This window comes from Mobula birostris, chromosome 13, assembly GCF_030028105.1.
Source record: "Mobula birostris isolate sMobBir1 chromosome 13, sMobBir1.hap1, whole genome shotgun sequence".
Classification (NCBI taxonomy): Eukaryota; Metazoa; Chordata; class Chondrichthyes; order Myliobatiformes; family Myliobatidae; genus Mobula; species Mobula birostris.
In genome coordinates, this window is record NC_092382.1 from 5570625 (window position 1) to 5596650 (window position 26026).

At 45.4% G+C, this 26026-nt stretch overlaps 1 protein-coding gene across 9 annotated transcripts in view; it reads left to right on the top strand.

Annotated features, from left to right (window-relative positions):
* Positions 1-26026, top strand: part of LOC140208245 (NACHT, LRR and PYD domains-containing protein 3-like) — an 81113-nt gene that overhangs the window by 25218 nt on the left and 29869 nt on the right. The window contains exons 4-5 of one of the 9 annotated variants that reach the window (XM_072276776.1): positions 16487-16701; positions 18420-18550. The exons of 4 other annotated variants lie outside the window; for them this stretch is intronic. The gene's annotated coding sequence lies outside the window, so the exon portion shown is untranslated. Of the gene's footprint in view, positions 1-6488; positions 6666-16486; positions 16702-18419; positions 18551-21202; positions 21355-22092; positions 22179-26026 lie in introns of those variants that run through there. 4 more of the 9 variants (XM_072276775.1, XM_072276781.1, XM_072276784.1 and 1 more) reach the window with 4 other exon arrangements.

Below are 26026 nucleotides of genomic sequence, written 5' to 3' on the forward strand. Positions count from 1 at the left end.
CTAGACTCTAACAGGATCCTGGACTGTTTTTGGATAGTTCCTCGTTCCTCTTGGCATTGTCTGCTTTAATTGTCTTGAATTTGTTCTTTCTTATTTATATAATGTTGATATATTTGTGTTAATACCCTGTTAGGGAATGTCCTTTTCCACACAAAACTCAGATCCAGGTATTCATTAGGAGTCTCTTTGTTTACGTGACCTGGAGAGCCGTACCTCCGGAGAGAAACGTCTCTGCTGACAATCAGCACACGCACCGTGTTTATGGTTGATTCTAACTGGTATAGCTTATTCAACATTTCCATCTTTGGTTTTGCTCCAAGGAAGCGAGAGCGGAAAACACCGAAGTCACGTGGCCTGGTGGCGTACAGCTGCAAGCTGGAAGACAGAACAATGCAGTCCTATGTCTACAGCAATAGGCTAAAGGGCAACGCCAGGATTCTCTGCTGATGCAGGCACTGAGCAATACAGACACTCAATTCTACATTCTTGCAAAGAACCAGACCAGACCCAGATGGCTAAAATCCCTCTCCTTTTCGATCATTCCAATTAATTCTCCTCCTCGGGAAAGGGGAGTTCATATGAAGGGGGAAGTGGACGCGTGGCCAGACAGGCCAGAGGGGGACAGTGCAAAGCAGTTACCAACTTGCAGGCATTTACAAAGTTCCCCAAGAATCTCCAATTCCCCACTTTCACCATTATTCCGTGTCACAGCCAGTTTCGCCAGGGGAGCCACTTTATATGTCAGCATGTAAAGCCACCTGCGTGTCTATGGGTCCCGTCTTTTGGAGCACCATAGAGAGAAGCTCAGGCAGCTTTTCAATGGGCTGCTCAAGCTACCATCCCGTGAGAGTGCAATGGATTATGACGTTTAGTTTGCAAAAAAAAAGCCTGGCGTCCTAGTGTGCTAACGGGTGAGTTATTGGCTATAACGACGTTTCTTCAATCACTCTACCTTTTACTCTAATTTCTATGGGCTGGGGAAATGGATCGATCATGGGGACTCCGGCTTTTTACAGTAGTAGTACTCTCAGGCAGTGCCACAGAGGGGCTTACGGACGATAGAGTGGCGCCGGTATCGATCAGGACATGGACTCGTTTCTTAGCTATTTCTACATCCAGGAGAAGATCCTCCTGCGGGTTCGCATGGAGCCTGATCATCACCGCTTGTATCGTATTCCCCTCGTGACCCCCCTACTGGGAATCGCAGGGCTCACGTAGAGTGAAATGTCTCATTTCCCGGGGGTGTTTACGGGTCATCCTTTCTTACTGCCCTGGCCTATCCCTTCCACCCACGCCGCCCCGACTCTCTCTGGTCTAATGCCTATTTCGCCCACATTTCCTATATACGCCCTGCCTCCTGTCCCGGGGTCTTGGCAGACCTCCCGCCTTCCACTTCCATTTTTGTATGTACTGCCCCCTTTCTCCCGTGATCTTAAACAACCCATTTCGTTGCATGTCGGTCAGGGTCTGGGTTACCACATCTGTTACTGGGTCTGCCAGTTCAGACTGGTCAATTAAAAGACATGGCGGAGCTCAGGTCGGGGGCAGTTCGGAAGGTTTGTACAGCTCACGGGGCATTTGGCTAGTCCAGGAGTATTTCCGCATTAAATTCCCAGGTGTATTTGATCGGGCTATGAAATAATTGACAGTCTCTCCTTTCGTTTGCATGCACCGGGTAACCTCTCTGAATTCTCCGTGTTGTGGGGCCGCGACAAGAACAGGGCCTTTAATTTCGCGCACCCTCGTGTCCATAGCCCGTCAGGCTTCCTCGCCGACTGACGGTGGCCAGTCTCTCTCGGGAGTAACCCTGGCAGCGAGAAGTTGGGTTCCGCCACAGCCCAGGAAGTTCCGTATATGATACGGAGCAGCGCCCGTAAATCGGCAGGCGGCGGGTAAAGTATTTGACAGGTCCGAGTAAACCAATTATGAAACGCTGGAGGTTCATAAATCATGGTGTCGCTGATCAGATTGCGAACCTCAGGCAGGGTCCAACATTTTAAAATACGGATATTGTCCACAATTATCCGGGGGAATTGAGAGTTCCCTCCCTTTGCTATCGGGCAACACCTCTCCCCTGTCTGGTGGAAACGCGACCCTCTGTGAACGGAGGGTCCGTCCCCGCCCGTAGGCTGCGGAAGAAACGGGCACAGGGGCGGGGCTCCGGTCCAGGTGGGCGAACATCCGGTGCCGCCACAGCGTGGGCTGGCTGCCCGTTCTGGGGTCTTTTCTGTTGCAATCAATGGATTCTATTAAATTCCGTAAAAAAAATATATTTTCTCCATCAGGTGAGATTTCCCTCTCCCAGTTTCCTTCTTGTTCTCACCAGAACCCAGGAACTGGGCACTGGCTGGTCAGGGACAGCTTTACTCACGCCTCACCCTGGTCCTGGTCTTGATTCCCCTCTTTCAGGGAAGTCTCACAGGGAGGGATGGAGATTCCTTTCAGAGGGATAGGATATAGGGATATACGGGGATCCCCTCCTTGCCGCCAGGTTATTAGGGAATGTCCTTTTCCACACAAGACTCGGACCCAGGTATTCGTTAGGGACTCTTTAGGGAAGCCGATCCTCCGGGGAGCATCGACCCCGCTAACAATATTTATAGTTGATTGGAACGGGTATGGTCTGTTCAACATTTCCATATTTGGTATTGTTCTGTGCAATCTCGAGGGAAAACACTTAAGTCACGTGGCCTTGTGCTGTATAGCTGCAGGCCAGAGGGCAGTGCGACGTATTCTTTTGTCTACAGCAGCCCGCCAGAGGGCGACATCAGGAAGTTTTGCTGATGCAGGCATTAGGCAATACAAGCACAAGATGCTATATCACAAATAGGGCTGAGTGAGACCCCAGTGATCCTCTTGGCGGTCTTCACTGTCCCCTGTGGTTCGATGCCTTGCAGCTTCCGCACCATAGAAAGATGGAGCCGGACATGACACTGCCCATGGTGTTCTGGTACCATAGAAAGATGGAGCCGGACATGACGCTGTCCATGGTGTTCTGGTACCATAGAAAGATGCAGCCGGACACGACACTATCCATGGTGTTCTGGTACCATAGAAAGATGGAGCCAGACATGACACTATCCATGGTGTTCTGGTACCATAGAAAGATGGAGCCGGACATGACACTATCCATGGTGTTCTGGTACCATAGAAAGATGGAGCCGGACACGACACTATCCATGGTGTTCTGGTACCATGAAAAGATAGAGCCGGACACGACACTTTCCATGGTGTTCTGGTACCATAGAAAGATGGAGCCGGACATGACACCGTCCATAAAAGCTCTGGTACCATAGAAAGATGGAGCCGGACATGACACTGTCCATGGTGTTCAGGTACCATAGAAAGATGGAGCCGGACACGACACTGTCCATGGTGTTCAGGTACCATAGAAAGATGGAGCCGGACACGACACTGTCCATGGTGTTCTGGTACCATAGAAAGATGGAGCCGGACATGACACCGTCCATAAAAGCTCTGGTACCATAGAAAGATGGAGCCGGACATGACACTGTCCATGGTGTTCAGGTACCATAGAAAGATGGAGCAGGACACGACACTGTCCATGGTGTTCTGGTACCAGAGAAAGATGGAGCCGGACAGGGCACTGTCCATGATGTTCTGGTACCATAGAAAGATGGAGCCGGACACGACACTATCCATGGTGTTCTGGTACCATTATCCATGGTGGTCTGGGAGACGCTGCTCTGTAGTGAGGAAGTGTTGTGAGTACAGGTTAGATCGCTACCTATGTGAACACGCAGGAAATTCGTGCTCCTGACCCTCTCCAGAGCAGAGCCATTGATGCGCGATGGAGACTGGTCGATCTGTCCCTTCTTGGTCCCCCATCATCGTATCCACGCTGACACTCCTGCTGCTGTTCTTTCACCATTTAACAAGCGCCTCTACCTCCTCTCCCTATGCTGACTCACTATTGTTGCTGATGATACCAGCCTCTGTCATATCATCGGCGAACCTGATGATGTTGTTCGAGTGCAGACGTCAGACAGCAGTTTGGGGAGCGGCGGACTGAGTACACAACCTGAGGGTGGGGGTGATCCGCGCTCAGCGTAATGGAGCTTCCGATGTTGCTGGCAACACGGACTGACCGAGTCTTCCCGTCAAAAAGGCCAACATCCAGTTACGGAGAGGAGTGCTGTGTCACAACGAGAGCACTTTACCCACCAGCCTCTGAGTTATGACCGTGTCAACGCCCAGCTGAGGTGTGTGAACAATATCCTGGCGTAGGAACCATCGTCTTCTCGGTGGGGCAAATCGGGGAGAAGGGCAAGACCATGACGTCATCAACGGAACCGTTTGAGCGAGAGAGCGAACTGGAAATGACCCAATGTAACCGGAAAGTGATATTTTATTCGACCCAGTACCAACCTCACAATGCACAGCAAGACTGTTGAAGACAGTGACACTGCGTGTTATCTTTTAGCCCAGTTATCGTTGTTCTCCTGGGCACCGAAATCGTGGCGGCTGCCTTGAAGCTTGAAAAGACATTGGACTCTTTCAGAGAGAATTTAAATTTGCCCGTCAAGAGTTCTCTTACCGGGGCCATATGGTCCCTTGGCACCTGACTGGGTAAGTTGTCCGGCTCTGCGGGTTTGTCTAGGTTGTCCCTGAGTAGTTTCCTCCTCATTTCGGCTCTGGCCAGACAGGGTGTCTGTTCTCTGGAAGAGAGGGAGCTTTTCTTCAATGGCACATCATTCCATTGGTCCAATCGTGCACACAAATCATTCAGCCGATCAGAAACGGAGGCGTCTCCGTTATTGAGGTGTAGCGTCCACTTGTAATCCGATTGGCATTGGTACCTTGCCATATCCTCCGCTTGTCCCTGCTGTCACAAAGGTGTCTGTGCATTTTCTGTGCGAACTGTCACATCTACTCCCTGAGGGCACGCTATCCGCTCTTTTGCCTTCTGCAGTTCTGTTCCGTGCGATCATGAATGGTTCAGGACAGACAGATTTGAGGAGGACAGAATTAGCAGGAACAGAGAAGCAGAACATGCTGACAATTTACCTGAGCAAAGGAGACAGGAACAAATACAGTAGTTGTTGGAAATATCGAAGGGTTGCAGGAATTTGAAAATCACGGATGTCCGAATGATTCTAAAAAGGGGACACTGGTCGGATTTAAACATTGCTTGCCAGGTGTTACAGTCTCAGTGAAACACTCCCACCGGCCCTTCACTCTGCCTGGGAGCAACGAAACACCCTCACACAAACAGCAAAAACACCTCAGGTCGCTGCTACTGATATAACTCGGCGTTTAACACAATCATCCGCTCAGTACCGATCAACAAGCTTCAGATTTGGGCTCCCCACCTCGCTCTGCAGCTGGATCCGCAGTTTCCTCAGCTGGAGTTCACAGTCAATGCAGATCAGTAGAAACCACTTCTTCCTCGCTGAGAGTTGTGATGAGCCGCTGGGTTTATCTTGCCGTGGACTGTCATTCTGAAGAGAGAGTGCCTGAGTGACGTCAGCCGACGGCTGTCTCGGCTCCTGTTTGATTCTCACTGAGAGAGAGAGAGGGACGGAGCTATGGGACTCTGCAGCTTGTTTTGATTGAAGCAAGGACACTCACTCACAGACGGTCAGTCGCAGTTGCAGTCGGACAATGGAAGGAAGTCGGTGACTAGAGGGTCACTGGTTGGAACTTTCGAGAGCCCACGAGGGTGGGTTGAGTATCGACCCAACACATCGATAAGTGGCTATCACGTTGTGTGATCGGGGCAACCTTGTGGAATCTACCTTTGTGTTAACCCTTGCCTGGGTGCTAGTTCCCTTTAAAGGTACCCCTGTGATAAGCTACTATTGGCGATGATTCGTAAGTGGATTTGGAACGACGACGGGTAAAACCTACAGCGATTGTTATCCTGTTTTACCACCGTGGAAACTGTGGAATACGATATAAAGGCCTTATCTCGACATTCACCTTGGTTTACAAATATCTCTCTCACATCCTTCAATCCGTGGATGAACTGAACTTTCATACCTTACCATCTCTAGAATTTAAGCCTGGTGCTCCTCCCCGCGAGCTCAATAGTTTGGGAGTTATATTGACACATCTGTATGCTGATAGCACTGTTAACTTTTGATCATTCTTGTTTACGTTGCTATATTAAGTAGATACTAATAAAGATAATGGTTTTAACATCACAAGCAGACTCCGGCTGTGGTCTATTGCTGCTGGTTCATTTAACCCGTTACGGGTCCGTAACAGAGTTAACACAGACACGCCTGAAGGTTGCGTGTTTAGTCGACCGCTGCACGATCTGTCATCTTTGTATATCTAAACACAGCTACGAGATCTGTGCTATATTCGCATGTTCTTATGATTTTTTTTGTTGTTAGAATCACAGCTGACGGCGAAAATTGCAAAGTCTTGCAAAATTTCATGGACGTACATGTTTGTGAAAGTCACGTGCGCCCTTTTCCCGCTCCCTTTTCACCGCAGACCTGCCTTGTTTCCGAGGCTCCGCCCCCAGCTGTGATGACGTAAATTACAGTCCTGACTTCCCTTCAGTTCTGTGTTGAAGTGGGTCGGCGGCGGCGGATCGTCTGTAGGATCCGGATTGGGAGAGGACCATCACCCCCAGAGTGGGGAATCGGGAGGACGGTTCACTGTCCGGGCGTGAAGAGAACACGTTCTCATCGGTGAGTACTGAGCCTAGTCCCGAGGGTGGACATCTGATGTAAGGTCGTGCATCCAGTTAACTTCCCCGATCTGGCGGCCTCTCTGCGCTCGCTGGAAGAACCTGCCGGGGTCGGTCTGCGTTCTGGGACCTTCACAACAGACCGACTGAGATGACCGCCGCTCAGCCCCTTTTTCCCTGGTCCTAGGGGCGTGATGAGGTGGTGATACCGAGACTGTAGTCATCCGTTGAGGTTTGTGCTGGGAACTTTCCCTTCATCACCCAGCCCCGCATTGGGTCCAAACTTCACCTGGATCGATAGCCGGAGTTTACAATTGTTTTACATCATTCCAGGGAGAGGGAAGCGGCCCGTCCACCTGTTGTGTGTTCTTGCAGACAGAGAAGGTTAAAGAGGGTAATAGCACCTTCGGGACACTGTTCCATCTGCCTGAGTAGATCCACCTTTCACCCGTTCAGACAAGGCAGTGAGATCCAGATCTCTCACGACCTCTCGTTTTGGATGGCCATCGTTGTGTTTATTTTTGTTGAATCCATGCCACTGTTCCGACTTGCCGAAGTGCAACCAAAGTTTCCGCTTTTTTAACCCCATTAAATGCTAGAAATAAGCCTTTTCCATTTATCTGGGCTTCTCAGAAGTTTGTAAACTTCAGTTAAACCTTCCTTCAACGGGTGTTACATATCATCCACACAGATCAATATAACAGCACATCGAGGTGATATAAGGTAAAACAATAACAGAGTGTAGCAAAGCGTTATGGTTACAGAGACAGTGAAGTGTGCATCGAGTTAGACGGTGAGATCCAGGGTACAACTTTTCACGCTGGGAATATTCAATGTGCTTACAACAGCAGCTTGAAAGGTTTCCTGGAGCCTGTTGCTGTGTGTTTTCAATGTTGTTTTAAATCTTCGACCCGGCTGAGAAGAGAGAATATCGAGGGTTATGAGGATCTTTGATGCTGCCGGCTTTACTGTTGCAATGGGAAGTGCAGTCACAGTCCAGGGAGGGGAGTCTGGTTTCTGTCATGTCCTCAGCTATGCCCACAGTTCTCTGTAGTTCCTTTCAGTCAAATGTAGAGCAGCAGACTTATGAAGGCGTTATGTAGACGGATGGGATACTTTCTACGGCGCTTTGATAAGGTTTGGGGAGGGGCAATGTGCCTAAGCCAAAGTTATTGTTGTTTGATCGAGGTTTGTCATTTTAGGATCTCTTTCTATCCTATTATTCAGTAGCCGTGCATTGCTGCATGGCCACCAGTGACTGTCCTTGATCCCTCACCCACATGGTTCCATCTCCTCAATCACTCACATCTTGTGCAACCTCTCTCCAGCCCGTGTGTGCCCACCTCATTGAGGTACAGTGCTTCATCCAACATTTGACTTCATTGTGAAATATTATCTTGCATCTCCTATCTCACTGAGCTTTCCAGAAATCGTTTTTTGTTAGCTAGAACTACCAGAGGTTTAATTAAATGCAGCATCTGGTAGGGTAAGACGCACAAGCTACGAGCCACGGTTATGACCAGAAAAATTCTAGCATGGATAAAGAAGTAGTTGGTAGGTAGGAGATAAGGGGTGGGGAAAAAAGCGAGTCTTTACGGTTTGAAAGAATCCAAGGTAAATTACACAGGTGCAGGTGGATGGGACATTGCAGGGATTGGCACGGACGGGCTGAAAGCCCTGCTTCTGCGCTGTAGGAGAATGAATCGAAATTAGGTGTTTCACTAACGTCCCAAATGCTCAGAGGAAACATGTTGTCGGGCCCTGGAGATTTATCCATCCAAATGCGCCTCAACAGAGCAAGCGCCTGTTCTGTAAACTGTATACAATCTGTGACTTGACGAACGTTTCCTCATTTCTATCGTCTCTATATCTGTCTCCTCAGCACATGTAGACACGGAAAAGAAACACTGAAGGTCTTCCCCATCTCGTTTGGCTCCTTGCATAGTTTAGCACTCTGATTCTCAGAAGTTCTTTTGTCCAGTTAATCGGGCAGGAAGGGAACCACAGGTTTTTATTTTCTTATTTATCTTGCCACCAAGAAGTTTGTTATTCATGGAAATGTTTTCATCCCAGTAGTTCTTCACAAAGTTTACAAGAAAGATACTTGGAATGAAAAGCTTTATCTATGTGATACATTTGTTGTCCCTGCGCCTGTTCTCAAAGGAGGGATGGGGGCGCTGGGAGTAGGAACCTCACTGAAACCTACCAGATACTGATGTTTCGATAGAGTGGACGGGTGAAGATGTTTTCATCAGCAGTGGAGTCTAGGAACTGAGAGCCATTCAGCTGTATCTAGAAAAATTTTCTCCTCCATCATTCTATGCAGTCGCAGGGGCCAAACTTGATTGTATTGTCAAATGTAGTTTTACGTTATTCAAAGGTACAGTAATTTGATAGAATTTTTAATAGCTTAACTAAGCAAAGACGAAAATTTCATTAATATCACCACAATATAATGTACTTTTTAAATAACAGATAACCGACGTTTGAAGCAGACTTATCGTATTGAACGAAGTGCTTTATTTTGGAACAGCTTCTGCACTGCTGAAGTTCCGTAGAGTTGGAACTACCAGCAGGTTTACTGGATGCACCTCGACAGGGTTAAAACAGCAACTGGTATACTAGTTTCACCATTACAAAATGGCTGAGTGTTCAGTGCTCACTGTGGTCATAATGAAACTCAGTAAATATGAGGTTGAATGTTGCTTCCTTTTTCGTTAAGTTCTGGTGGGTCTCTTCCTCAGTCACCAGGGAAACAGCCCACCAAAGCTTCAAGGAGTGTTGAGGATTTTTATCACTCTGTAGTCAGAGCCCCTTAGCGGAGAGACAGTGGCCTCAGGATTCAGTGTGGTTTCGAGGATTTACTGTCTGGAATATATGATGTCTGTGCTGGAATAAAGAGATGACTAATGAATGTTGGGATTGTATATATGCAAATCTATTTAGAAGGTCACAAACATCTTGCAGTCAGTCAATATTTGTGAATTAAAAGAAGAGAAAAATCTCTATACTCTGTTTCCAAGGCTATATTTACTGCTTAATACTAAAATATAATTTTCCTGTTCCACTACGGGAAAAGTGGTGGCTAACTGACCTGGTGTAGATCCCATCCAATAATAAAATAATCATCAATATACTCAATTTATCTGTGGAGACAAACAGAAGGCAACAAAAGTTGTTAAAAAAGTAAAGGTACAGTCGAGGGTCTCGGCCTGAAACGTCGACTGTACCTCTTCCTAGAGATGCTGCCTGGCCTGCTGCGTTCACCAGCAACTTTGATGTGTGTTGCTTGAATTTCCAGCATCTGCAGAATTCCTGTTGTTTGTGTAAAAAAGTAAAGGTAAAATACCAAAGTAAACAAGCCAATAATATTAAGGAGGTTTGTAAATGTTTGTTCAGATACATTAAGTGTGAAAGAGAGGCAGGACTGGATATCAGAACGCTGCAATACGTTACCAGGGATGTAGTAAATGGGGACAAGGAATGGCGGACGAACTGAATAAGTATTTTGCACCAGTCTTCGTGCAGGAAGACACTAGCAGGATACTGGAAACTCCAGGTGTCGGGAACATCAAGTGTGTGATGTTACCATAGCTAGAGAGATATTTCTTGGGAAACTGAAACGTCTGAAGTTAGATATCTCACCTGAACTAGATAGCGTGACCGAGAATTCTAAAAGCGGGGGCTGCAGATATGGTGAGACATTAATAATGTTCTTTCAAGAATCACTAGCTTCTGTAATGGTTCCGGAAGACTGGAAAATTGCAAATGTCACTTCACCTTTAAGAAAGGAATAGGACAGAAGGGAACCCATATGCCAGTTTGTCTGACCTCAGTAGGTGGGAAGATATTGGAGTCGATTATTAAAGATGTGGTCTCAGGGTACTTGGAGACCCGTCATTAAATAGGTCGTAGTTGGCATGATTTCCTCAAGGGAAAATCTTGCCTGACAAATCGGATGAAGTTCTTTGAAGAAATAACAAGCATGATTGACAAATGCGAATCGGTTGATGCTGTGTATTTGGATTTTCAGAAGATCTTCGTTACGCTACCGCACATAAGGTTGCTTAACAAGTGACGAGATCACGGTATTACAAGAAAGATTCTGACATGGATAAAGCAGTGGTTGATTGGCAGGGAGAAAAGCGTGGGAACAAAAGAAACCTTTTCTGAATTTCTCCCAGAGACTAGTGATATTCCACAAGGGCCTGTGTTGGGACCGATTCTTTTACGTTATATGTCAAAGATTTGGACAATGGAATTGATGGCTTTGTTGCAAGTTTTCAGACAGTATGAAGGTAGGTGGAGGGGAATGTGGTTTTGAGGAATTAGAAAGGCTACAGAAGGACATGGACAGATTAGGAAACTGATCAAGATGTGGAATACAGTGTCGAGAAGTGTATGGTCATGCTCTTTGTTAGAAGAAATGAAAGGGTTAGCTATTTTCTAAATACAGCAGAAAACGGAGGTGCAAAGGGACTTAAGCGTCCTTGTGCAGGATTCTCTAATGATTATTTTGCAGGTTGAGGCAAGGTGAGGAAGGCAAATGCAATGTTAGCATGTATTTCAAGCGGAAAAGAATATAAAAGCAAGGATATAATGTTGAAACTTTATAAAGCACTGGTGATGCCGCACTTGGAGTGTTGTGAACAGGTTTAGGCCTCTAAATGTCGAAAGAAATGTGCTGAAATTGTATAGGGTTCAAAAGTTGTTCACGGAAATGATTACACCATTGAATAGCTTGTCGTATGAATAGCGTTTGATGGCTCTGGGCCAGTATTCACTAGAATTCAGAGGAATGAAGGGTGACCTTATTGAAACCTATCGAATGGTGAAAAGCCTTGATAGAGTTGATGTGGAGATGATGGTTCCTCTGGTGGGTTAGTTTACCTCAGAATAATAGGCGCCCTATTAGAACGGGGTGAGCAGGAATTTATTTTGCCATGGCATGTCCAATCTGTGGATATTTTTTTTTTTTTTTTTTTTTTTGCACAGGCAGCTGTGGTGGCCAAATCGTTGTGTGTATTTAAGACAGAGTTTGATAGATTCCTGATTGTTCAGAGCATGAAAGGATAGATTCTTGATTGGCCCCTTAGCGGAGAGACGGTGGCTTCTGGTTCCAGTGTGGATCCAGTATGCTGTGAGCATTTACTGTTGGAATATACGATGTCTGTGCTGGAATGAAGAGATGATGAATGAATGTTGGGATTGTATTTTTTCAAATCTTTTTATAATGTCACAAACAATTGCAATCGTTCAATATTTGTGAATCAAAAGAAAAGAAAAATCTCGATACTTTCTTTCCAGGGCTACATTTACTATTTAATGTTAAAATATATCATTCCTGTTCCGCTACGGGAAACGTGGCAGCTAAATGACATGGTGTAGAACCCGCTCAACAATAATATAATCAACAATATGTCCAATTTATACGTGGAGACAAGCTGAAATGTATCCCGGGCCATTTTTGAACCACGGGCCGGAACACAACCTCGACCCCCGTCCAGACACAGGTTCCTCAGGTTACAATTCGGTCACGGGTTGGTGTAGGAGTGTTAGTGTTTGAACTGGGAATAGCTGAGACACCGCGGCACATTAGCGGCAGTAAAGAGTCCTGGGAGTGCTGGCCCATTCGTTATAATCCTGGGATGGGGGTCCAGGAATATGGAATTCCCACTGTTTGGATTTCCCCCGAGCTCACTGCTTCTACAGATGACATTGGGCATTCCTCCTTCCGCAATGAAGCAGACGACTCAGACAACAGTTTGCGAGGAATTCTGATTACACTATCCTGTGTGAGACAGGGGGTAGACTTGCGAAAATCTTGGGGGTGGGTTGGGATCCAGTGAGGACGGATCCTGGAATACCATACAGGTTTTGACACATATATAATGGAACCGTCTTTCAAGCTGCCCAGGCGTATGAAATGATGCGTTAGTATTAATGTTTTGTGCTCAGATGTTTGGCTCTGGAGTTCCTTTGGAAACAAGAAGAGAATGAGTTGCCATTCCTTCCCTCACAGTGAGAGGCTGTGAGTTAATGGGCTGTTCCATGATTGCAGCAGTAAACATGGACCCGGGGTTTAGTGTTCAATCCGTGTTTGGAAAGTCCCTCTTACTGTCCCCTGTCTGTCAGCTAGTGGGAGTCAAATAGAAACTAAAGAAGGAGAAGCTAAAGACAGACCAATTGATATTACAGAAGTAGCAGCATTACAATGGTGGGAACTACAGAGGCATGAGAGGGGAATTTGCCAGAATTGATTGGAAATGATGAGATGCCAGCAGAGCAGCAATTTGTGGGAAGTTGGAGGATTTGTCCTGACCGAGGGTCTCGGCCTGAAACGTCGACTGTACTTCTTCCTAGAGATGCTGCCTGGCCTGCTGCGTTCACCAGCAACTTTGAATGTGTTGCTTGAATTTCCAGCATCTGCAGATTACCTCGTGTTTGGGAACCTATATGCCAGTTTCTCTGACCTCAGTATTTGGGAAGATATTGGTGTCGATTATTAAGGCTGTGGTCTCAGGGTACTTGGAGACCCGTCATAAAGTGGGCCATAGTCTACTGGATTTCCTCAAGGGAAAATCTTGCCTGATAAATCTGACGGAGTTCTTTGAAGAAATAACAAGCATAATAGACAAAGGAGAAGCAGTTGGTGCTGTGTATTTGGATTTTCAGAAGGTCTTCTTTACTCTGCCACATATAAGGTTCCTTGACAAGCGACGAGATCATGGTATTACAAGACAGATTTTGGTATTATTAAAGCAGTGGTTGATTGTAATGGGGCAAAGCGTGGGAATAAAATAAACTTTTCTGAATTTCTCCCAGTGACTAGTGATATTCCACAAAGGCCCGTGTTGGGACCGATTCTTTTACGTTATATGTTAAATATTTGGGCGATGGAATTGATGGCTTTGTTGCACAGTTTGCAGACAGTGTGAAGAAAGGTGGAGGGACATGTGACTTTGAGGAATTAGAAAGGCAACAGAAGGACATAGACAGATTAGGAAACTGGTCAAAACGTGGAATACAGTGTCAAGAAGAGTATGGTCATGCACTTTGATAGACGAGATGAAAGGGTTAGTTATTTTCTAAATACAACAGAAAAATGAGGTTCAAAGGTACTTGGAGGTCCTTGTGCAGGATTCCCTAATGATTAATTTGCAGGTTGGGGCTGTGGTGAGGACGGCAAAGGCGATGTTAGCATTCATTTCAAGAGGATTAGAATATAAAAGCAAGAATGCAATGTTGAAACTTTATAATATCCAGGCCACACTTGGAGTATTGTGAGCAGTTTTGGGCTTCTTAACTTCGAAAGGAATGTGCTGAAACTGTATGGGGTTCAAAGGCTGCTCACGGAAATGCTTCCACGATTGATTGGCTTGTCATATGAACAGCGTTTAATGGCTCTGGGCCAGTGTTCACTGGAATTCCGAGGAAGGGAGGGTGACCGTATTGAAACCTATCGACTGGTGCAAAGCCTTGACAGAGTTTATGTGGAGATGATGGTTCCTCTGGTAGCAGAGTCTATGAGCAGATGACTCTACCCCAAAATAGAGGGGCGTCCTATCAGAACGGTGTGAGCAGGAATTTATTTTGCCATGGAATGTCGAATCTGTGGAAGTTTATTTTTCCCCCACAGGTAGCTGTTGTGACCAAATCTTTGTGTATATTTCAGACACAGGTTGATAGATCGCTGATTGATCAGGCCATGAAAGGGTGTGGTGAAAAGGTAGGAGACTGGGAATGACAGGAAACTTGGATCAGACATAATGAAATTGTGGAGTAGACTCGATGGGCTAAATGGCCTAATTCTGCTCCTATATGGTATGGTCGAATGGAGATAGAACATCCCATGGAACATAGAATAGTACATCACGGGAACACCTTCTTTGAAATCAAACCTGGAATCATTTTCCTGAACCGCCTTTTAACCCTCTCCATTTTTAACACATTTTTCTCATGTTAGGGGCTCAAACCTGCTAAGAATACTCTAAGGGTTGCCTCATCAGGACTTTATAAATTCTCAACAGTCCATCCTTTCTTTTATATTGCAGTCCTCTTCAAATGAATGCAAAGATCGCATTTGCCTTCTCCACCATCAACTAAACCTGTATATTAACCTGTAAGGAAATTGCACAACCACTGCAACCCTCTTTGCAACTCAGTTGTTATTGTTTTTTTTTTTTTGAATTTTGGGCCCAGCCTGTCCATAATCTCCACACAATTCAAATAGGAAACCTGCTTATTATTCTCAAGTACAGAGGTGCAATGAAAACCCTGTTTAGCATCTCATCCATACAGATCAATAGAGCACAACAGGACATTCAGGTGATATAAAGTAAACAATAACAGAGTGTAACAAAGCATTATGGTTCCAGAGAAACTAAAGAGCAGGTAGCCATGTGGTGCAAGGTCGTAACAAGTTACATTGTGAGGTTAAAGTCAAACTTATAACGTCGGGGACCATTCACATATTTTCTGCTCCAGCTTGCCGCATTTCCATCTGTTATCTAACTCATTAATATCAATACCTGCAGCACCCCGCGAGTCTCATGCCTACGTTCGGAGAGACAACCATTTGCAAGCACTCTCTGGCTTCTGCACTCGCTTCATCCTGAATTCTAAGGACCTTTCCCTTTTGGACCAGCCTCCCATACAGAACTTTTTTCAAACGCCCTGTTAATATCAATGTAGGCAATGACACCCACATTACCTTCATCAAACTTCTTGATAACTTCCTCAAATATTTGAATAATTTGATTAGACATGACCTGTCAGGCTGACTGTCTCTCATCAGGCCCGGTCTTTCGAAATTTTATAAATTCTGTTTATTAAAATACCTTCCAATGACATACCCAAGACTGATGTCAGGATCCAATGACAGACCCAAGACTGACGTCAGGATCCAATGACAGACCCAAGACTGATGTCAGGATCACGTGCCTATAATATCCCTTCTTACCTTTCGAGCCTCTCTGGCCTAAATGAGCAAAACCAGCTATCCTCCCATCCTCTGGCATATCACTCATAGCTCTGTACATTTTAAATGTCTCTGCCAGTGTTCGAGCAGTTTCTGCACTGGCCTCCCACAGGGTCCGAGGTACACTTTGTCAGGCCCTGGGGATTTAACTTTTCTAATTCAGCAAGCACCTGTTCCGCAATCTGTATACAATCCATAACAAGATTAACTTTTCCCGATTTCTATATTCTCTGTATCTCTCTCCCAAGTAAATACAGGCAAACAAAAGGTATTGAAGATCTACCCCATCCCTTTCGGTTCCTTGTCTAGATAGCACGCTGATCTTTTCTGACAGTTAATTGGGCAGTGAGAAATATTTGGCTCAATAAATTATTCTGCCACCAAATTGTCTGTATCCCTGGAAAAGCGCCCATTACAGTTGTTGTTTACAAAGTTCACAAGAGTGATTCTGGAATAAAAAGTTTTATGTATGAGGAGCATTTGGTGTTTCTGGGCCTGTTCTCAATGGAGGGGTGGTGACTCTCGGAACAGGAACCCCAATGAACTCCTGAGGTCTAGATAGAGTGGATAGGGACAAGATGTTTTCAACAGCAGGGGAGTCTAGTAACTGAGGTCACAATTTCAATCCATTCAATTGTACCTGGGGACCTTCCCTTCCATCATTCTGTCCAGTAGCCAGATCTGAATTGAACCTGTATCAATGCCTGCGGTCGATCATTGATATAAGCTATTTGCAGACTCAAGAATATAATGGCATTTTAACCACTTAATTGAACAAACAATTAAACTTTATGGTTATCAACATGAAGCATTGTGTGACATCTTTTGTAAATATCCCATAGTTGCCATCTGGAGTGGATAGGCCGCATCCAACAACGTGGATTTGATTTTGGAACAGCTTCTGCACTACTGGAAGTTCTGTAGAGATGGAAATACCAACAGATTTACTGGATGCACCTCGAGACAGGGTTAAAACAGACATTGGAATCTTAGCTTCCCCATTACAAAATGGCTGAGGGTTCAGTATTCATCTTTGTCATAATGAAACTCAGAGCATGTGAGTTGATCCTTATTTCCTATTTTCAGTTAGTTCTGCTGATCCACTTCCCCCATCACCAGGGTAACAGCCCACCAGAGCTGCAAGGAGTGTTGAACATTTTATCACTCTCTGGTCACCGCCCCTCAGTGACCTCAGAAACCGGGGTGGATGTCTGGATGCCTTGAGCATTCACTGTACGGAATATATGATGTTTCTATTGCAATAAAGAGATAACGAATTAATGTAGGGATTGCATTTATGCAAATCTCTTCAGGATGTCACAAACATCTCGCAGTCAGCAATATTTGTGCATAACAATGGCAAAAACCTGTACTGAGTTTCCAGTGATTTATTTTCAATTTTATATTAAAAGCATTTTCTTATTGTTTCACTGTGGGAGATGTGGCGGTGAATTGCACTGATCCAGGTCCCGCTCCGCAATAAGTTAATAAACATATGTGCTCAACTCACCTGCTGAAGACAAGTTAAAATATATTCCCACCCACTGGTGACCCATGGTCCGGGTTCCCCACCCGGTTAAATCATTATCGGGTTCTAGCCCTGTTATGGGATGGAGCGGAGTGTTAATTTTAGAAGTGGGATTACACGAGACACTGCTGAATATTACCAACAGGAAAGAGTCCTGGGAGTGTTGGTGCTTGGGCTATAATCCTGGGATGGGACTTCTGGATTACGGAACTGGCACAGTGTTATCCAAAGAGATATTACATCTAAACATATCCTTACCTTCCTCGCTCGCTACCGCCTTCTTCCTTCAACAGGGATCACTCCCTCCACAATTCCCTTGTTCATTCATCCCTCCTCTCTAATCTCCCTCCATCCACTTATCCCTGCAAGCGGCCTGAGTCCTACACCTACCCGGACACCTCCTCCCTCACCTCCACTCAGACACAAAACAGTCCTTCCAGGTGAGGCAACACTTCACCTGCGAATCTGCTGGGCTTATCTATTGTGTCCCGTGCTCCCGATGCGGACTCATTTACATTGGTGAGTGCCGCCATAAACTAGGATTCCATTTTGTTGAGCATCTCTGTATTATCTGGCACATGGGGGACTTCGCAGTGGTCAAACAATTTAATTCTGATTCCTATTCCCACATCTCGATCGGTGGCCTCCTCTTGTGCCAAGATGAGACCACCCTCAGAGTGGAGGAGCAACACCTTATATTCCATCTGGGTACCCTCCAAAATGATTGAATGAATATTAAATTATCCTTGCAGTAAACAATTCCCATCCTCCCCCAAAAAAAACTCCTCTATTCCCCAATCTGAACTTTAATTTACCCTCACGAAACTATTATTTCTCCCTGGATCCTCCCCCCCCCCCCACCACCGCTTCCCTTTCTCCTATTGACAAGTCTCTGATTCTTTCATCTCCAGCCCTTGACCTGTCCTACAGTTGACTTCACCTGACACCTTCCAGCTCGCCTCTCTCCCCTCCCTTACCTTTTTATTCAGATATCTTCCCCCTCCTCCTCAGTAATGAGGAAGGCTCTTTGCCTGAAATGTCGACGGTTTACTCTTTTCCATAGATACTGCCTGATGTGTTGAGTTCCTCCAGTATTTTGTGTGTATTGTTTGGATTTCTAGCGTTTGCAGGCTTTCTCATATTTAAGTGTGGTAATTACCGTAACAATTGTTTAGGCTTTGTTGAGATTATATCTGGAATATGGTGTTAAAATTCTGCTCCCCATACTAACACATTTCGTTATGTAGACCAAAGAACAAACTGCCGGAGGAACTCAGTGGGTCGGGCAGCATCTGTGGAGGGAAATGGACCGTCAACATTTCGGGCCGAGACCCTCCCTCTGGACTGAGAGTGGACGGGAAATAGTCCGAGAAAAGAGGTGAGGGGTGGGGATGGGGCAAGAGCTGGGGAGTGAGAGGTGGATCCAGGTGAAGGGGAGGTGGGAAGGTGGAAATAATGACGGGTGGGAGGTGAGTAGTTGGGGCAACACGGGGTTGCCGAAGATGGATTTTAATTCCATGGAGGATTATCAAGGAGATTAGAGAGTATTTGTTTTAGAGATTCAGCAGACTGATCCCTGGAGGACGATGATGATCACTGATCGCCTTGACATGAAACAGGTCGGCAGATGTGTGCAGACTGAAGGGATCGAGGAAATGAAGATTGGGCAGGAACGTATGGCTGAGATGGAAGAGCAGCCGTCATCTTGTTGATGGTTGGAGGGGCTGACTAGCCAACTTCTGCTGTTTCTCACTTGATGTTTCAGTGTTCCTGTCCAGTGAGGCCCCAGAGGAATGTGAATAGAAATTAGTGTTTATGAACATAGAATTTGGTTGAATGAAACTTGCACAATATCCATTCAGGTCTGAATTGTGTGTCAGATGGGGATGGAAATCGAACCCATAACTCTGAGACGGGTTGGGGTGTGGAGAGCGATGGGGACGGCGAAAGTACCATGGAAACATTAAAAGAAATGTAGCTGGTGTAAATATGAAATAATGTATAAAATGCGGCAGGTAGGTCAAGCATCATTTAGAGCATGGGGGGCATCACTGGTACAGTCAAAGCTATTTTCCCTAACGCAGTCTGCAATGCCGTTGATGCCCAGTCAAATAGACCAAGGATTGTTCCCCAGGGTTGGGGAGCCCAAAGTCAAAGGGCACAGATACAAACGAGCGTAGAGATCAGAGAGACCTGAGAGGTAATATCAGTACACAGAGCGAATGAGTATCTGGAACAGGCTGTGTAGTGTTTGCATCGTTGGTTATCTACCTCGGGTTCAGTATTTTCACCGTGTCTGGAAGTTCCCGCTCCTGTCGCCTGTCTTTGAGCAGCTGGAAAATAAAGAAATATTCAAGTTGTTCGAGACCTGAAATCAGATCCGAAAATGTTTGAAACCATTCCGACACAGGGAGTTGGAGCTGAAGCATTAACTTTTATCCTCTTTATCTGTAGTGTTTCTTGTATTTGCAGCATTTTCAAACATTACGTTGAAATGATTTAAGTCTCCTGGGAAATAGACTTGTGTAGGACGTTCAATTTAAATTCGTTCCCTTTCAGCACAGAAAGAGGGCTTTCGGCCCATCTAGTCTGTGCCTTCCTCTGCCTGAACCCATCCACATGCACCCAGACCATATCCCTCGATACCTCCTTCATCCATGTACACATGCAAACGTCTCCTAAATACTGCATTTGAAACCTGCATCCGCATTCGTGCCACCCTCTGAGTGAAATAGTTCCTACTTCGATTCCCTTTAGATATTTCACTTTTTACTCTAAGCCTATGACCACACTGAACATGAAGCGCAAAAGCCTGCCAACATTCACCCTATTTACACCATCATAGGTTTGTTTACCTCCAACAGGGGTTCCCAACCTGGGGTCCACAGATCCTCCCGTAAATGGTAGGGGTCCATGACAAAAAAAAATGTCTGGGAACCCCTGCTAGCATCTCCCCCCTCATTCTCCTGCGCTCCAAGGAATCAATAGATTATCCTGCAACCAGCTTGTCTGCTATTCATGGAAATGTGTACATAACAGTTTCACAAGAGTGATTCTGGAATGAAAGGTTTTATGTATGAGTGGCATTTGGTGTCTCTGGGCCTGTTCGCAATGGAGGGGTGGCGACTCTGGGAACAGAAACGTGAATGAAATCCCGAGGACTGGATAGTGCGAAAGGGGCAAGATGTTTTCAACAGTAGGGGAGTGTAGGATCTGAGTCACAACCTCAATCTATTCAGTTGTATCTGGGGACCTTCTCTTCCATCCTTCTGTGCAGTAGCAGGATCTGAATATCACCTGTATCAATGCCAGGGTTTGATCGAGGTTATAGGGTATTTGCAGACGCAAGAATATAATGGAATTTTTAACCACTTAATTGAACAAAGAAGAACACTTAATGGTTATCACCACAATGCATTGTGTGATGTCCTTATGTAAATATCCTATAGTGACATTTGGAACAGACCGGCCGCATCGAACAATGTGTTTTGATTTTGGACCAGTTTCTGCACTGCTGGAAGTTCTGTAGAAATGTAAATACCAACAGATTTAATGGATACACCTCGAGACAGGGTTAAAACAGCCATTGCAATTTTAGCCTGCCCATTACAAAATGACTGAGAGCTCAGTATTCATCGTTGTCATAATAAAACTCAGAGCATGTGAGGTTGAGTTCTTTATTTCCTATTTTCAGTTGGTTCTGCTGAGCCACTTCCTCCATCACCAGGGTAACAGCCCACCAGAGCTGCAGAGTGTTGAACATTTTTTATCACTCTCTGGTCACTACCCCTCAGTGGCCTCAGGAGCCGGCGTGGAGGCCCGGATGCCTTGAGCATTCACTGTCTGGAATATATCATGTTTATATTGCAATGTAGAGATAACTAATGAATGTAAGGATTGCATTTAAGCAAATCTGTGCAAATCTGTTTCGGATGTCACAAACAGGGGTCAACAGGGATCACTCGCTCCACAATTTCCTTGATCATTCATCCCTCCTCACTAATCTTCTTCCAGATACTTATCCCTACATACGGCCTGAGTACTACACCTACCCGTACACCTCCTCCCTCACATCCATTCAGAACCCGGAACAGTCCTTCCAAGTGAGGCAACACTTCACCTGCGAATCTGCTGGGATCATCTATTGTGTCCCGTGCTCCCGATGCGGACTCATTTACATTGGTGAGTGCCGCCATAAACTAGGATTCCGTTTTGTTGAGCATCTCTGTATTATCTGGCACATGGGGGACTTCGCAGTGGTCAAACAATTTAATTCTTATTCCCATTCCGAAGTCTCGATCGATGGCCTCCTCTTGTGCCAAGATTAGACCACCCTCAGAGTGGAGGAGCAACACCTTTATATTCCATCTGGGTACCCTCCAACCCGATTGCATGAATATTGAATTATCCTTCCAGTAAACAATCCCCCCCCCCTCCACACACACACTTCTCTATTCCCCACTCTGAACTTTCATTTCTGCTCACCAGCCTATTACTTCCTCCTGGATCCCCTCTTTCCCTTTATCCTATTGACAACTCTCTGATTCTTTCTTCTCCAGCCCTTGACCTACCCATCACCTGAATTCAGCTATCACCTTCCAGGTCGCTTCTCTCTCCTCCCCGACCTTTCTATTCAGATATCTTCCCCCTCCTCCTCAGTAATGAAAAAGGCTCGTGGTCCAAAAAGACTCGTGGTCTGCCTGTTGTGCTGAATTTCTCCAGCATTTTGTGTGTGTTGTTTTGGATTTTCAGCATTTGCAAGCTTTCATCATGTTTAAGTATGGTAATTACCATAACAATTATTTGTGCTTTGTTGAGATTGTACCGGGAATATGGTGTAAAATCCCGCTCCCCATACTAACACGGGTTATACAGACCAAAGAACAAACTGCCGGAGGAACTCAGTGGGTCGGGCAGCATCTGTGGAGGGAAATGGACCGTCAACATTTCGGGCCGAGACCCTCCCTCTGGACTGAGAGTGGACGGGAAATAGTCAGAGAAAAGAGGTGAGGGGTGGGGATGGGGCAGGAGCTGGGGAGTGAGAGGTGGATCCAGGTGAGGGGGGAGGTGGGAATGTGAAAATAGTGACAGGGGTGGGAGGTGAGTGGTTGGGGCAACACGGGGCTGCAGAAGATGGAAATTATTTCCATACAGGATTATCTAAGAAGTTAGAGAGTGTTTGTTTTAGAAATTCACCGGGCTGATTGCTGGAGGACGCTGAAGTCCCACTGATCGTCTTCACATAAAACACAGATCGGTAGATGTGTGAGGACCGAAGGGGTCGAGAAAATGAGGCTGAGATTGGAGAGCAGCCGTCATCTTGTTGATGGTTAGAGGGGCTGAATGGCCACCTCCTGCTGTTTCTTACTTGATGTTTCAGTGTTCCTGTCCAGTGAGGCTCCGGAGAATGTGAATAAGAATTAGTGTTTATAAACATCAAAGTGATTTCAATGAAATCTGAACAATTCTTGTTCGGGTGGGAATTGTGATTCATACCTGGATGGGAATCCAACCCGTAACTCTGAGAACCGATAGATGGAGAGATGGGGACGGGAAGATACAGAGGGAAAAATTTCAAAGTTAGCTGGTGTAAATATGAAATAATGTGTAAAATGCTGCACAAAAACTCAAGATGCTGGGGATCTGCACCAAAAACGGGACATGGTTGAAGTCATTCTGACGAACGGTTGTGAACCCAAATCGCTAACTTTGTTCCTCGGGAACTGGGCCTGTGTTTAGTCACTTGTTTTAAAATACTTAGAGGAAGAAACCACATTTCTCCCCTGCAAATTATCCTGGTACCACATTCCCTGTTATTCCCGGAAATGTGTTCAGTACAACTGTTGCTCACGTGCTTCACAACAGTAATCCCTGTAATGAGAGGCTGCATGTACGACAAACATTTGATGACCCTGGACCTGTACTCTATGGAGTTCAGAAGTACAGAGGTGGACGGGTTCTTATTTAAACCGACGGAATGCTGAACAGCCTGGATCCAGTGGACATGGAGGGATGTTTCCAACAGATGGGGAGTCTGTGGTCTGAGAGGACAGCCTCCGAATAAAGAAGTTTCCCTTTAAAACTGAGATGAGAGAAACTTCTTCAGCCAAAGAGCGGTCAATGTGTGGACTTTGGTGCAACAGATAGTGATTGAGGCTGCCACTGGGTATATTTACGGCAGAGGTTAATATATTAATGATCATTTTTGTTAGCCAGAACTACTAGAGAATTAATTGAATACAGCACGAGGCATGGTGAAAAACAGCCTTTACAATTTTAGTTTCACCGTTACAAAATGGCTGCACTGTTAACCTTTGGCATAATGAAACTCGCAGCATACAATGTTCAGCTTGTTATTTCCCTTTTCGGTTTCTTTTGGTGAGCCACTTTCTCCGCTTCCAGGGTAACAGCCCACCAGAGCTGCAAGAAGTGTTGCATATTTGTTTTTATTTCTCTTTGGTCACCGCCTCTCAGCGTAGAGACAGTGGCCTCGGCAGCAAATGTAACAGAATGACAGTGGGAGGAAAGGATGCTGTGAGTATTGACTGTATGGAATGTATACACCAGGGTCCCACTGAGCTCAGAACTAACAAACCGGTGGGGGTGGGGGGGACATTTACACAGTTTGGGGTGTTGCTGATATTTTGCAATCAGTTACTATCTGTGCATTAAAATGAAGAGGAAAAAAACTACAGTTACAGGAAATTTAAAGTAAAAAAAGAGAATGCTGGAAATATACAGCAGATCGCAGCACCTTGGACAGTCTAATTCTGTAACTGGGTCTTACACATTTCTCCTTTCACAGAAGTACCCTAATGTACTGAGTTTAAAGCAGTTTCTATTTTATAATTTTACATTTTGTTCCTGCTACACTGCAGGGAAACATGACAGCCAACTGTGCTGGGCAAGATCCCGCCCAGCAATGATATTGTGATCAAATGTGCTCTGTTGAGCTGATGGAGACAAGCTGAAATTCCAAACAGCAGAAGAAGACAGCAAAAAGGAAAATATCGACCAGTTAGCCTGACCTCAGTGGTTGGGAAAATGTTGGAGTCAATTGTTGAGGATGATGTGATGGAGTACTTGGTGACACAGAACAAGATAGTATATAGTCAACATGGTTTCCTTCAGGGAAAATCCTGCCAGTCAAACCTGTTGGAATTCTTTGAGGAGAGTACAAGTAGGATAGACAAAGGGGATGCAGTGGATGTTGTATATCTGGACTTTCAGAAGGCCTTTGACATGGTGCCACACATGAGCCTGCTTACCAAGTTAGGTGCCCGTGGTATTACAGGAATGGTACTAACATGGTTAGTGCATTGGCTGATTGGTAAGAGGCAGCGAATGAGAATAAAAGGATCATTTTCTTGTTGGCTGCCAGCGACTAATGGTGTTCTGCAGGGGTTGGTGTTGGGACCACTTCTATGTATGCTGTATTTAAATGATTTAGATAATGGTATAGATCAGAGTCAGAATCAGGTTTATTATCACCGACATGTGATGTCAAATTTGTTAACTTAGCAGCAGCAGTTCAATGCAAAATATAATCTAGCAGGGGAAAAATAATAACCAAAATAATAATAAATAAACGAGTATTACAATTACGGCATACATATATTGAATAGATTTTTTTAAACAGTGCAAAAACAGAAATACTGTAAAAAGTGAGGTAATGTCCAAAGATTCAATGTCCATTTAGGAATCGGATGGCAGAGGGGACGAGCTGTTCCTGAATCGCTGAGTGCGTGCCTTCAGGCTTCTGTACCTCCTATCTGATGGTAACAGTGAGAAAAGGACATGCCCTGTGTGCTGGAGGTCCTTAAAAATGGACACTGCCTTTCTGAGACACCACTTCCTGCAGATGTCCTGCGTACTTTGTAGGCTAGTATCCAATATGAATCTGACTAGATTTACAACCTTCTTTTGGTCCTGTTCAGTAGCCCTTCCATACCAGACAGTGATACAGCCTGTCAGAATGCTCTCCACGGTACAACTGTAGAAGTTTTTGAGTGTATTTGTTGACATACCAAACCTCTTCAAATGCCTAATAAAGTATAGCCGTTGTCTTGCCTTCTTTATAACTACATCGATATGTTGGGACCAGGTTAATCCTCAGAGATCTTAACACCCAGGGATTTGAAACTGCTCACTCTCCCCACTTCTGATCCCTTTATGAGGATTGGTATGTGTTTCTTCATCTTACCCTTGCTGAAGTCCACAATCAGCTCTTTTGTCTTACTGACGTTGAGTGCCAGGTTGTTGCTGCGGCACCATTCCACTAGTTGGCATATCTCAGTCCTGTACGCCCTCTCGTCATCACCCGAGATTTTACCAACAATACCTGTGTCATCAGAAAATTTGTAGATTGTATTTGAGCTATGCCTAGCCACACAGTCATGTGTATACAGAGAGTAGAGCAGTGTGCTAAGCACACACCCCTGAGGTGCGCTAGAATTGATCATAAGCGAGGAGTATATGTTATCACCAATCGGCACAGAATGTGGTCTTCTGGTTAGGAAGTCGAGGATCCAATTGTAGAGGGAGGTAAAGAGGCCCAGGTTCTGCAACTTCTCAATTAGGATTGTGGGAATGATGGTATTAAATGCTGAGCTATAGTCGATGAACAGCATCCTGACGTAGGTGTTTGTGTTGTCCAGGTGGTCTAAAGCCGTGTGGAGAGCCATTGAGATTGCATCTGCCATTGACTTATTGTGGCGATAGGCAAATTGCAGTGGGTTCAGGTCCTTGCTGAGGCAGGAGTTCAAACTAGTCATGACCAACTTCTCAAAGCATTTCATCACTGTCGATGTGAGAACTACCGGGCGATAGTCATTAGGGCAGCCCACATTATTCT